Raw genomic sequence first — 12,085 nt, forward strand, 5'->3', positions numbered from 1 at the left:
AAAAACATACCAAAGAAAGGGGCATTTAACACTTTCACTGCAGTGCCCTCCACATCATGCCATTCTCAGTCTGGGAACATTTGCCAGGTACACAGCAACCTAATACAAAAAAACAAAGAATATTTAGGAGAGAGTATAATTTTCACAGTCCTTTTGCAAGTCACTTGAGACTTCTAAGGTATTAGTACAGAGTTTCCAGTTTTCTTTTATACATCATCTAAGAGCACACTCTCCGAGCTATTCTAGAAGCTCTCTCTTCCCCAATTTGCAAAGTCCTTGCTTTTGTACACCAGCCTTACTAATTCATTGTTTACAGGACAGTCTAACTGTACAAGTTAAGTGACTGGCTGCTGCAGTAACTTCTAGGCAAAATTCAAAAGTGAAGCAAAATTACATGAACAAACCCAATGACAAACACAATCACAACAGGACAGAAGTAAGACATGGAGGCAGCCAAACCCAGCAGGCTGACCAGCAGCAGGACTGGAAGCAGTCTGCAGTTTGTCAGAGAGTTGTTCAGGTTAGGAGGGACCTCTAGAGGTTACCTGGTCCAACCCCCCTGCTCCAGCAGGGCCATCCCAAGCTTGTTTCCCGCAACCATGGCCAGGTAGCTTTTGATTATCTGCAAGGAAGGAAACTCCAGCATCTCCAGGCAGCCTGGTCCAGTGCTCAGTCACTCTCAGAGTAAATGTTTCCTCATGCTCAGACAGTGCCTCCCGTGTTTCAGTCTCTGCCCATTGCCTCACCTGGCACTGAACACCAGAGAAGAGCCTGACTGTCTGCTTTTTACCCCTCCTGAAGGTGTTTATCTAACTTGAAGATATTTCCTGCTCTGAGCCTTATGTTCTGCCAGCTGAGCAGTCCCAGCTCTCCCAGCCTTAAACACCTTGTGGCCTTTCAGGGGATTCTCCCAAGTCTGACCATTTCTCTCCTGTACTGGTGAGCACAGAATGGACACAGAGCACCCAGCACAGCCTTACTGGTGCTGAGTGGAGGGGAAGGACCAGATCCTTTGACCTGCTGGCAACACTCTTCCTAATGCAGCCCAAGATAACATGACCTGCTTTCACCATAAGGGCATATTACTTTCTTATTACATGTAAAAATCCCCACAAATTCTCAAACTCCCCAATAATAGAGTATTAATACGAAAAAAATTCTGGCATGGTTAATAAATGGCTAAACAATTCCAGAGCAGCTATTTGTTAAGTATACCTCAAAAGATTTGAATACAGAAATACACACCATAACTTAAGAAGGGTCACAGACACAGAGCAGAAATTCATTTTGTGTCCTTTCAATGATCTGCTTTCAATCTAGATTTTGGACCAAGGTGCGTGGGGGCGGGGAAGAGAAAACAAAAGCAAATGCCACAGATGAAAGAAAACAACTAATTCTAGCATCACTGTGGCAAACTGATGGAAAACTCCAGCTAGCCACTGCCACTGATTTTTGTTCTAACAAATTAGATATCCCCTTGCCCTTTCACAACTCACTCAGCAGTCGTGTCACAGGTAGATTGCTCAGAACTCCACATACAGACATAACTCCTCCTGGCTTCTAAGGCTGGGCAGACGTTTGGTTCCTGAGCCTCAGCAGCTCCCAGGGAGCATCCTGAGTGCTCCAACTGCTGCCTCACCACTGCAGATGCAATGAATGCACACATGGAGGACTAAAAAGGGAAGTTATCAACGTGATATTGGGAGCTGAGCCTTTGCCCTGAGGTCAAAGAGAACAGCAAAATCCAGCACACAGACGATTAAAGAAACACTTACAGTGCTAGCATGAGGAAACCTTATGGAGCATTAAAAGTTCAGTGTCTGGCAAGTTGATTTAGAGTTGGTTCAGACAAGAATAAAAATTGATAGTAGAATGTTTTCCACTTACATATTTTATATACATACACAGAAAAAGTCAATTTGAAATAAGTATTGCAAAGAGCTTATTTTCTATCTTAGACATGAAATCTGTCTTTCAACTACTCTTTTGTGGCAGATTTCCCCTACATACAGACTCGCTTCTCTTTCCTTAATATCATACCAGTGAAAACTACAGGAATTAAACTTAAAATCCTGCATAAAGACGAATATTTACACGTTCTGAAAAGTAGGAATGGCATTAGTGCCTCTTGAAGCCTGACACAACCAGGCAATGGTGCACTTCCAGGTTGTTCCTACTCCTAGCACTACCTTGATTTTGGCCCCAGCTGGTTTTAAATCTACTTTCCTTGATGTTATTAGCAGCTTGAAAAGAAGCAAGTGCAATAAACCCAGAGAGCTGTATCTAATCTCACGGGTTCTGTCACACCCATCTCTGCCACCAGAGCTGCCTTGTCTCCACCCCATATCAGGAACATGGAATCAGATACAGTCAAACACAATCCACAGTATGAACACATTCATCCTGCTAGTGATACTCTGAGACTGAGAAATCAGACCTAACTGAATTTGATGAGAAACACAAACCTAAAGTAAGTGCTTCACAACTGAAGCAGTTCCATCAATACACATAGCACAAATACCTTAAAAAAATATCAAAATACTCAGAAGAGTACTTATTCAGAGAATTCTTCACAAAAAATTGATTCAGCAGGTTACTGATAAATGGAGAAAGTCTTGGAGTTGATCCCTCTTCAAGCTTAACGTTCACTACTACAACTCTGTTAAATATTAACAGAGGGATGGGGGTTCTAACAAGTAACTATACTCTTTAATTAAGAATGTGGGAAGCATTATATACTTATACCTCAGCAATACAGCAATCAAGTACAACCTGATCACAGAGGGCTGATTCCAGAATGAAGGGATCCCTGGAGCTCAGCCAGCCTACACCTTTGCTCCACAGGAGAGAGGAGGTATATAGAGCTCTGATGTCCATCTAACCTGCTAAACTTCTCACAACTTTCCTGGGTACTCAATTCCTGGTCTTTGAAATGCAACATGAAATGCAGAAGACCATGTCAGCCCCACCAACACATGCTGCATGTTCATACTGTAAGCTTATTTTCAGGACCCTCTGCCCAAGATCACTGGAAACAAGTCACAAAGCACACCAATTTGTCAGAGGACAGAGGAGAAATCACAGGCTTTCTCAAAGTCTTAGGAAGAAGGAATTCTGTTTGGCTTCTCATCTAATTCCAGGACACTAATTCAGTCTTTGCTTATTGGGGTAATAATTATTTTAGATCATAGATCCTTTTGCTCCTTTCCTCTAGATTCCTCTTAGGGAGTTCCTGTATTATGTTTTCAGGACAGTTCCTTAAGAGGAAAAAATGCCAGTATTTGATAGCTCCCAGCAATATGGGATGAAAAACAATTCCTCAATCTCTAGAAATATAGCCAAAGACTTAAATGAGGGAAGTACTTCATTGCAGGTTCAGCTTTTAAACATTACTGCTGCCAAGGTACTCTTTCTATCTCCTGGTACCAAAATATCATGAGGCATATATTCTGCTTTGCTATATAAAACTTGCCAAATTCAGGTTCTGTTCCCATTCCCTCATCTTCCTTCCCACAGTGCTGCACACGGCTGTTTAAAAATTAAAGCCTTCACTTCTTTGAAGATCCTGTTGCACTGGAGAACATTTTCTTGCTTAAAACACTTGTTTCTGAATCAGACTTGCAAAGTTCAGTATCTGGTGGTTTATCTCAGACCCATCCAAATAACCATGAACATATTAGATTGTGCTTGGCTATTAGTTATCTTGGCATAAATCAAATTACATGCCTTAATAGCTTGGGAGCCATACCTTAGAAAAGTTTGCAAGAATCCACATTCAAGAGGTATCAGAATGAGCAGAGGCATCAGACCTTCTACTCAGTGGAATGGATCCATTCAGTTTTGAAAAAAACTGAATCCTGGTTTTGTGCTTGTTTAGGTGCTTGGATTTAAGTGGGGTTTTTTAATAGATATAGATCTCTAATAATCTAATAGGGTTGCTATTTGCAAATCTCACTTCCAGAAGGGAAGAAAGATATTTTTGCCAGCTAAACCTTTCAGTCATTTTTATTCTTTTTAGAATTTCACATAACTGTTATTTTAACTGCTTGTAACTTTTCCATTCTTGCAAAGACTGGCAAAAAAATGTTTAAGTATCTGAAAATTATGTTTGTAATTTTGAAAATGGCTGTAACTATCAAGGCTGTCTGGTTCTTTTCAAACTGCAGCCATACTGCAAGATAAAAGCAGGATGAACTCACAATTTAGTTTTATTGTTTGATAGCACAGCAACTTCAGCTGTACCTTTAAAGAGATGAACAGCAGTGGCTGAAGTACAGTACTCAGTCACACTTTAGACCACTGGTGCAGAAGATAGAAAATTTACTTATAAATTGCATTTGGTAATAAACTACTGCAAATACATCATATTGTTGAAGCTTTTATGTTCTGTAGCAAGCACTATTAGCACTCCAACGTGACACTACAAATCCTTGTACTGTGACAGACAGGAAGGGGAAGAAAGTCACGAGGAACATCTGACACTGGACTGAGCCTTTCCCTAAAGGCCTTCTCTGAAGTTGTGGTTAATGCATGAACCAGTTCAATTATGTACAATTAATGCATGCACCAGGTCAACGTGCAAGTCTGTATTATGTACAATCATCTGATGGAAAAGGACTTAATAAGTGAACTACAGCTGTTAGAAACAAAAACGTAAGACAGACTTAAAATTTTCCAGAAGATTATAGGAGGGGTTAACTGAGGCTACAGCACTTTCCTACAGTGCACTGTTGGACTATTTGCTTAACAAAACCAGGACAAATCCCAATTCAGCAGCAGTGCCTGAAAAAAAGGATGAGACACTAACATGTGTTAAGTATGTAAAAAAGTCTCCAGCATTCTTTAAGGATGTGAAAAGGGAGAATGAATCCTTCATTGCTTAGAGGGGAACATTTTTGTCTTGCCAGAGGACAGATTCCCAAGGAATGACATTTTCCTACAACCTGTAATTTTCTCATTTATCATTTGTCAGGGCCCAAAGACCTTTTACTGCACACGGAATGTTTGCACATGTTTAATCATCCTTGTCCCAAACAAATGTCACAGTCTGAATGAGGAAATCAGTTAATATCACTGATGATGCTAATTTAACACCATTAATATCACACTGTGAACAGTTACTGAACCTACAAGGTCTCGTATCACAGCTAAGCTCTGCTGGTTGCAAGTCTGTTCTCCAGCAGACAGCACCAAGAGAACCCACACAAATATCACAACCAAGGAAATGTGATAGAATTTTTAAAGACTGCTTTGATTCTACACTACCAAACAAGTGTGACTAAAGACAGACCATTTGACAGAGATTTAGATGCACTAATTAGAACTCACTTACATACACTCTCACAGATGCCTCCACTTTCATCAGTGAGCAGTCAGAAAAGAGTCCAAAAGGACCACAAAAACCATTCCACCACGAGACTAGGAGATATCCAGCAAGAGCTAAAGTGATTTAGAAGGCAGAAGACACATTGCAGTGTTGTCTTCAATGGCAACTATACCATCTTGCCCTTCTGTATGCACAGCTGAGTCACATTTTGTAAAGTAACTTCTCTGCACATACTATCTATGAAAAAAGATTTCTAAGAGCAGAACCATATAATGTTTTCTCTAAGCCATTCATATCTTCTATACACTTCCTCTGAAAAAGAAAGGATGACATAAGGGAGTCAGATTATTTAGAAAGTCCTTCAAATGCTGCTGATACTGTAATACAGAGGAAAATAAAAATCCATTAACTACTAGTCTTTTCTTATCATGCACCTACCAAGTATTTGGAGCGGGAGAAGAACTGGAACTTTAGGGTTTGGTATCTTAACTTTCCTTAGAAGCAAGCTGCAATTTCTAAGGCTTCATGTTTCAGTCACAGAAGTAAAATGTACTGGCTTAGGATTCTCATATTAAAGCTGTAAAAACAGAGCAACAAAAACTCCACCCTAAAACACACTCCTGTCCTTTTGACCAGTGTTCTCTCCCTCCACTGAACAGTGCTAGCTCTGGGATAACAGGCAGGAAATAACACTGCAAAAAAGGATGCATAAAGAACTTCACGTTGTTAGCACTTCAACCACAAAGACAGAATCCAGAAGAAAAGTCTAGAAGCAGATCTAAGAGAATCTCTGACACAGGTCAATCAATCAAGACTTGCAGATACCAAAAACCTCTTTAAGAAGTTTTCCTTATTCAGTTTCCCAACTGAAAATAAAATCAGCACCGGACACACTTCAGCATCTTTTAGATCCACAGTCGTCCTTTCCCAAATACTACTTGAAATCACAAGTTCTTAAATACAATTAATTCATCTATTAAGCTGCAGAGTCATAGTCCAGGACACAGTCACAGGGATGATCAAACTGTCAGCTCACAGCTGAACCACTGTTTACAGCACTTCCTACCTCAGGGATCAATAATTTCAGCCTTTCACAATGATTGCTGGCTAAAGTCTTCAAATAAGGCAGGCAATTCAATTGCTTTTTTTTTTCAGGAACTTGAAATAAGATGCTGCCTCTTCCTAAATGGAACATGTCTTTCAGGAGCAATGAGACTTCATCCAATACTTATGTTATTTCTTTTGAGGTATTGATATTTACAGTTGTTTACCCATCACCATAAAGTTGCACCCTTCATTTTACAATACAATATGCAGATTGGTGACAACTAATAGCCTGACAGTGTCAGAATAAAATTAATCTATCTCCTAACAATCCATTAAATATGGCTAATTAGTACTAGTGATTACTCATCAGACCTTTTACTTCACAACATACCGCTTAAACTCGCTGAACTGTGAGCTGCTATTCTGATTTTACTGTGGGAGGTGAACCAATGCCAGAAAATATACACAGAAATACAACAAAAAAACCAGAACACCATTTTTATGGAATTCAGAATTATTACACATCCTTTTTCTTCCCACAGAGGTCAACCACTAACTACCTGAAATCCTCCCTTATCAAACTTGCACCATCATTTCAGAATTTCTCCCCAGGCACCATTTGTGTGAGGGGTGAGGGAGGGTGGTGGGGACAGGCAGTGGGGAGGCAGTTAACCAGCAACAAACTCTATGGAGAAATCCCAGCAATTTCCAAAAGTTAAACAAATATCCAAATGCGTTGGAAACCGACACGAACGGGAAGAGGGGAGGAAACAGCAAAACAAAACAAAACAGCAAGACAAAACAAACAAACAAAACAAACCCCACTCAAAAACACACATCTGCCACTACACAGCAAAAGTATTTGCTTTATTCCATCACCTCATCTCTCACTCGCAACAGAGAAGGGTCTTATTCATGTACATAAATCAAGTAATATTTGCAAATTTAATACCACCATGTCTCTTTTAATTACTATTTTGTGGATGAGCACCTATAAGTCTTCCCACCTGAGATCCTCATAACAGAAATGTTTGGAAGAAGTCACAACAGTGAAATACACACTTGCTTAAAAACAAAACATAGCCATCTACTCCAACTTAACGTTTTGTTTAATGAAATAATATTAGCTAATTAAGTAAAAAAAAAAAAAGCTACAGACATCTTCCTATCCATTTAGGAGAAATGACAGAGAAACTAGTAGTGAAAGGCCATCTCATCAAAATGAGTTTATGTAGCAAGGGTAAACACTTTCAGCTAGAAATTACCCAGAATAAGATTCCTTGTAAGGAATCTAATGCAGAAAAAAAACTCCAAATACAAGAGAACAAACAAGCCCCCCTGCATTATATAGCCAAAACATAACTAAGAGTGTCTTTTTTTAAAATATCAAAGTCCAGGAAAAAAAAATCCATTAAATGATTTGAGAAAAACACTGTATTTTCTGAATGAGACTGAAACAAACCCATACAACCCTCCACATTCAAATGACAAAACATCTACAGTATGAAAACCCCCTGCTACCAGAAACCTTGCCTTGAATTCCATAATTTGTGCTGATGAGTGTCCAGAGTTCACCTAACTCCCTAACACAGATTAAAAATAAAGCTGTCCTATTTACACTAATATTTTGAGTGTTTCCCTCATCCTCTCACCGATTCCATTCTCCCCCCACTCAAAAACCAAGCAGAGCAGCTAAGGTAAAATTGAGAAAGATGGTAGCAGGAACAGTTTAGCCTTTGAACAGCACACTTAAACTTTTAAGTTTCACTGCTGAAATGAAATGCTAGGAATAATCAAATTCTATGAGGAGGATTGACTTGGAGAACTCCCGTAATACATTTAATCTAAACAATATCCTTGAACGTGTCAATTTTACTTTCACATAACAAGAAATTCAAAAGAAACACTGCACATTAGCTACAGAAGAATATATTCACGAAAACTTCTTAAAATTATATTTGGACAAGAGGGAGGGAAGGAGAGAGAACTGCTATGCATACAGCTAGCACCAAAACTACTACTCCAGTTGCATCCTTTGGAGAACTCCTAACCACACTATACTGTAGTGCCTAAGTTCTTAAAGCATGGCCCACCATGCTTTACATCTCACCTACACTGAGAAAAAAAGCTGTTGCACCGCAGGTTAATTTTGGAATGCAGCCGCCACCTAAGCAATTAAGGGGCTTTTCACAACTGCTGTCTGATGGCATAAGACGACATCCACTGTTAATAGCAAAGACAATACTTATTGCCGTGACAAAAGTTTAGAAAAATTATTTTTACCATTAGTTTCCTATTGAATTTAACATTAGCCACAGAAAAGTACGATCACTTATGCATTCATCCATACATGTGCAGCTTGGAGAAACCAAGGTGGATGACACAGATACTGCACCTCGGCAAGGTTTAACATCCATATGTAACTCTTAAAAGCATAACGATTAAAAAAAAAAAAAAAAAAAAAAAAAAAAAAAAAAAAACCAAGTAGCTAATTAGAGATCTACCTACATCTCTCCCAGATTTACGCCTGGAGCCCTGCAGCCTTACAGGGCTGTCGAACAGCCCGGCACACGACTGGGAACCAGAAGTTTTTAGCCCGGCACATGTTATTTCCCGGCTCAGGCAATGCCTCCCCGCATGACCTTGGGCGAGTCACTCCCCGCGCATCTCCGCTCCTCACCTGGCAGCCCCCGGGCCAGCGCCGAGAACCAACACCGGCTAATTAATTACTCACAGGTGGCTCCGCACGGACGAGGCTGCAATGAAGGGAAGGGGAGGCGGGAATTGGCGCGGGGGGTTCCTCACCTACAGGTGATAAAAATCTCCCCGCCAGGGATTCAGGGGGACGATCTCCCCCACCCCTTCCCCGCTTCCCTCCCGCGCGGGTCGGAGCGGAGCGGGAGGCGGCGGCTCCGGCTCGCAGTGAGGGAGCCGCGCCCTCCGGGCCTCCCGCCCCCGCCGCCTGAACCCTCCCGGCGGCCCCGGCCGGCTGCGAGCCCCGCCGGGCGGACACTCACAGGTGGCCCGGAGCCGTGAGAGGTGCCGGCCGGCCCGGCCCGGGCTGCGGTGGTCTCGGCACCACACGGCAGGCGAGCGAGCCGGGTCTGCGGGCGCTGCGCTCCCGCCGCGGGGCCGCGGCCGCCGCCCGCCCTTTCCCCGCCCGGGCCGCGCCGCTGGCCAATGCGGGCCGCGCCAGGAGCCGGCAGCCACCGTCTGCGGCGAGGCGCCTCCTCCAGCCCCTCGCCGGGGGCTCCCGCCCCAGCGCCGCCGAGCAGGGGGCACCGCAGGGAGCCCGAGGAGCCTCCCCCGCCTCCCCCGGCCGGCATCGCCGCCCCTCGGCCCGCGGGTGGCGGAGCAGCGGCTGCGGGAGGGTCTCACTCCCCCCGGGGTGGGGGGAGATAAAGCCCCGACCTGATCAAACTGATGCACTCCCCACCTATTCCCCGGCGTTCCCCGGGCGGGGTGGCAGGAGGCCGGCGGTGGAGTGGCACGGGGGAATGTGCCTCGTCCTGCTGAAGGGCCGGATCTGAGCGTGTTTAGGCGTGGACATCTCCTGTGACCGAGCTGTCCCAAACGAGTCAGATCTCCCTGTCACTGTTTTCGGGTCCCTGTCACTGTTTTCGGGTCCCTGTCACTGTTTTCGGGTCCCTGTCACTGTTTTCGGGTCCCTGTCACTGTTTTCGGGTCCCTGTCACTGTTTTCGGGTCCCTGTCACTGTTTTCGGGTCCATTTCACTGTTTTCGGGTCCATTTCACTATTTCGGGTCCCTTTCACTGTTTTCGGGTCCCTTTCACTGTTTTCGGGTCCCTTTCACTGTTTTCGGGTCCCTTTCACTGTTTTCGGGTCCCTTTCACTGTTTTCGGGTCCCTTTCACTGTTTTCGGGTCCCTTTCACTGTTTTCGGGTCCCTTTCACTGTTTTCGGGTCCCTTTCACTGTTTTCGGGTCCCTTTCACTATTTCGAGTTTTAGCCTTTCGCATTCCCAGTTGAAGGGATTTTCCACAAACACCAGGACCACCTTACGCGCCCGGTCCCTTATTTTTGGGTCCCTGTCCCCACCCCAGGCAACAGTAGTTCAGGTGTTTGCAGTGCAGGTGTAAACTTTCACGAAAGCAGAGCCATGGTTCCCGTTTTACCTCTCTTTTTGTATTAATCATTTCCTTGTTACGGACCTCCCTGATCGTGCTTTTTAATCAGGTTGCTGCGTTTTCTGTTGCTTCTGCACAGGAAATCCAAGGAATAAGAAGCTAGCTTTATTCCATCAGGTCCCAGGGTGATATTTTTGTGAAGATGCGTCAAGAAAATTATGCAAATTCTTCTCAACTTTCAACAACTTAAGATATTCTTGAGATTCACGCTGTGGAAAGAAAGAAAATGTACATTTTTTTGTGGGTTCACATTTTTTTTGAAACTGTCAGGTCCTTATTTCTCAACTGAACAGTGTCATTAAATTACAGATTTAAAACCAGATACAATTTGCAGGACTTGTAGGATTTGAGATATAATATCATTTTTAAGGTGGGGTGAATGTCAAAGAGTCAAAGTAAGTCTTGTAATTAAATTAATAATAGGTCCTTTTGCTATTAAAAAATATGATTTCTGGAAATAAAGCCAACCACCTCTATTCCATACCAATGCTGTTACAAACTGGCTTGTGAATGGTTCAATGTGTTACTCCAAACAGACACTTTCAAAGATAGGATCTATTCCTTGCCCACTAGGAAAGTTTTATCTTTGCATTAAAGGTGCTCAAGACAGCTGAGCTTTACCTTATTATTACAAAAAAAGTCTGAAAAATACTTTAAATGATTGGGATCTTTCTTATGAGACTCCAAATGGATAAAATTTTGTCCTCAGTATGCATATGAAATGCCTCTAAATCTGAAGGAGTGATTTGTCATTACAAGATATTTTTAAGGAATGATTTCTGTACAGTCATAATTACCAGAATGAGAAATTATGTAGTGAATCTGCCATTAATCTTACAAAGCTGTTCTCAAGCCTGAGTTATTTCCATCTATATTCTAATCAAGACTCATCATCATAATTTTATGAGATAGTTTCTGACATTAATGCAAGGTTTTGTCTTACTACTTTAAGAATGTTATTATTGTTAATTTTATTAATACATAGAAATTCCTTCTAACGTCTTAAATAAATTGACCTAGGTAACAATATATGCATAAAAAAAGATTCTCTTCACTTGAGTGAAGAGCGTGCCATCATCATATATGAAAGACAAAGGATGGTTGGAAATAAATCTATAGGCAAACAACTGACCTCTGAAACAGTGAAAATATAAATAGCTTGTTCAATTGTACAGGAAATCTTGGCAAAATCCAAAAGCATGTGAAGGTAAGTGCTGTCTCAGTCCATTGTAATAAACACTGCTGTTAAATATGAAAAACTGTGCCTTAAGTCTCGAAGTAATATTTCTCTATTAAGTGGTTTACTTCACAAGCAAAATGAGTACTGCAAAAGCACTTGTTTACCTTTTTTAAAAATATGGATTCTTTCCCATGGTTCATTACTCTCTCTATTACTTTTTTGTTTAGATTAAAAATATGTCAAATTCTGCATGCATACATCATCAGTGTTGTGTATGTCATGGATGTGGATAGGGCAAGATCAATTCAGGGGTTTTCTTCTGTATTTTCACTTGTTACTATCTTGGAATGTGACCTTGGGCAATTTACTGAACTTGCCTGTGATA

General features: G+C 41.9%; 1 protein-coding gene across 6 annotated transcripts in view; it reads right to left on the reverse strand.

Moving 5' to 3' along the window:
- Positions 1-9,528, reverse strand: part of SULF2 (sulfatase 2) — a 117,024-nt gene extending 107,496 nt beyond the window's left edge. The window contains exons 1-3 of one of the 6 annotated variants that reach the window (XM_051802758.1): positions 9,391-9,510; positions 9,054-9,129; positions 11-99 (exon numbers count right to left, since the gene is read on the reverse strand). The gene's annotated coding sequence lies outside the window, so the exon portion shown is untranslated. Of the gene's footprint in view, positions 1-10; positions 100-8,877; positions 9,026-9,053; positions 9,130-9,390 lie in introns of those variants that run through there. The other 5 variants (XM_051802751.1, XM_051802757.1, XM_051802749.1 and 2 more) reach the window with 5 other exon arrangements.
- Positions 9,529-12,085: the final 2,557 nt, after the last annotated feature.

Source organism: Manacus candei, unplaced genomic scaffold (genome assembly GCF_025592945.1).
Source record: "Manacus candei isolate 608988 ecotype Guabito, Panama unplaced genomic scaffold, ASM2559294v1 h1tg000057l, whole genome shotgun sequence".
Taxonomy (NCBI): Eukaryota; Metazoa; Chordata; class Aves; order Passeriformes; family Pipridae; genus Manacus; species Manacus candei.